Genomic DNA, 2,911 nt, shown 5'->3' on the forward strand with positions numbered 1-2,911 from the left:
AATTCGGAGTAATTAATTCAATGTATCTGAAGATCCAGAAGGAAGAGCACGTTATGCGTAAGATCGATTTGCTATAGGTTTTCTTGATTAGATATTCAGATAGGCGTAGGTGTGGCTGTGTGGTAAGTAGCTTGCTTACCAACCACATGGTTTCTGGTTCAGTCCCACTGCGTGGCACCTTGGGCAAGTGTCTCCTACTATAGCCTCGGACCGACCAAAGCCTTGTGAGTGGATTTGGTAGACGGAAACTGAAAGAATCCCGTCGTATATATATATGCGCGTGTGTGTATGTGTGTGTATATGTTTGTGTGTCTGTTTGTCCCCCCAACATCGCTTGACAACCGATGCTGGTGTGTTTACGTCCCCGTAACTTAGCGGTTCGGCAAAAGAGACCGATAGAATAAGTATTAGGCTTCCAAAGAATAAGTCCTGGGGTCGATTTGCTCTGAAACAAGTAAAAGAGTAAAGATTATACTCCCAAGAAATTGGCCACTGCAGTAAGACACAAACATTTTAGAACTTAATGTGTTAATAGGTTGGTAAGGTTGGCACGTATACAGGTTGGCGATAAGTCTAACATTTTTGTCTCTGTCGTGTGAGAAGGAAAATTATCACACGAAGTGGCGTTCCATTTGTATGACTTTTAATAAAACGAAGATATAAGCTGAAAGCAGAATGAGAAGTAATTGAACAATCGTTGATGAATGAAAGCGTTCAGTATGGAGAAGAGAAGCCGGATGTATATATTATGAGAAGGAAACTTATGGACTGCATTGAAAGTGAATAAACTCCTACATTTGGACAAACATTCAAAAGTAGGGATTAGGATAATGGATATAGAGTGAGATAAATCGATCTCAGAAAACTGTAAATACGAAATACGTCTGATCTTAATCACAGTAGAAGCTGATGGGAGAATCGATGAAGTATCAATGTCAATGAATGTTTTTTATGTCAGTCGTATAACGGTTTGCTAGTATATTAGCCTATGTTATATTGGTGCAACAGAAAAATACAATATTTGTGATGTAAGTGGTGACAAAGCTATTTCAGCTTTGTCGTGACAGAAAGAGATTATATACCGGAAGTTTATTGCTGTCAGTTTGGTTGAAAACATATTACATTAATTAAAAAACAACTCTAAATCGTGACAATTCAGCAGACGAGCACCTGTTCAACAAATCAGATACCTTCTCACAAATTACACTCTACTAACCTGAAAAAAGAACATATTCAATAATATATTCATAGAGGTACGATATTTAAAGACAAGCTGGGATGATGAAGAATACCTTTGATAATAAAGGGCCCAATGAGTGATAACAACAACGAAGCAACAATAATAATTTCAAAATACATTTATTAGCTGGAAAACGTGAGTGACTAGTACATATTTTTCTGCTTCAAATTTGATTAGGAACAAACATTTGTTGAAAAATGTACACCGTCCTCCAAATCCGTGTAGCAATTTCCGTGTAACAAAATATGCTGCTTTTTAGATATGTACTCACAATATTTAAGTACAGTAGTTCTATAATGATTTTATTAATCATTGGAGGTAATATATCCATGTGAAACAATTTAATGTAATCTCTAAATATGTAACCAATAGTAGATAATATATATATATATATATATATATATATATATATATACATGTTATCAAATTCAGATATATTTCTATATAAAACAATTTTAATAAGGTAGATTGTTATTTCGCATTAAATCAGTATCAAACTCGTTCTTGCCTCTCACATTGTAAAACAGGGGGATAAACTTCCACTTGATGTCTTGTAATTTACTTTATTAAAAGTAGCTTCTTTGTGAGACAATACCATCTGGTTCGGTGCTTTTTCAATACATTGGAAGACCTTTGTATAGTCACCTAAAATAGAAACGCATTAACAAATGATTAATGCATATTCATCAGACAGTGGATCTTCGTAAACGTTTTTTTTTAGATGAATTTAAGACAGAAAACAGACTAGTTGTTTATATATAAATGTTTAAATAAATGTATTAATAAATATATAAATAAAACGTATAAATAAAACGTATATATAAAAAATACCAAATACCCATTTCCTGTGCGAGGAGGTGCTAAAAAGTTTCTGGTTTGGGGTAAGAGAAATACGGGGAAGTTAATTATGACTTTAATTAACATATTCCCCTCTCAAATTCATACACTTATTGCAGCGGCCCTTTAGTTTTCCTAAGCACTGTAAAAGAACTCGGAAGTTTAGGCCTCCAAAAATAACTTTTGCGATACCCTTAAAGCTAGGAACTTTTCAGGAAGCCCCTCGAATATTATTCAAAATTTGGTTACTTTGGTTTTAAATAAAAATATGTTTTATTCATTTGCTAAAAATATTTTGTAAAAATGGCTATAATTTCAAATGGAATTCGGTCTACAAGAATAATTATACAGGAGTTTATTGGATGAATAGTAGAAGTCGCAAATAGTCAGTAAATGAATATTCCATGGACAACAAAAAAGTAGTTGTGTGTTGCTCCGCACAACTGACGTTTCATATACCGATTGAATTAATATAATATTGGGTAGCTTACATTTCGACTTATTTGCCATGAAACCACCTCAATCCTAGAATGATGCTATTTTCAAGTTAAAGGAAAGATGGAGACGCATTGTGCAACAAAATGGTTCATATTTGGTTGATTAAAAATGTAATGGCAAGTATTTATTAACCTTTTTCTTTCCTTTAAAAATTGGCAGGAACTTTCCGAACAACCCAATACTTTAAAATATTGTATTAACAGTGTAAAACTGTTAACACATATCTAGAAACTTTTAGTCATTAATCAAGCATACATTTATTTCTCTTCTGTTTACATGCTAATAAAATCTATTCTAATACAGCCAAAAAATTTCATTTAGTAAAAAATCTATTAC

Source organism: Octopus bimaculoides, chromosome 5, assembly GCF_001194135.2.
Source record: "Octopus bimaculoides isolate UCB-OBI-ISO-001 chromosome 5, ASM119413v2, whole genome shotgun sequence".
Lineage (NCBI taxonomy): Eukaryota > Metazoa > Mollusca > Cephalopoda > Octopoda > Octopodidae > Octopus > Octopus bimaculoides.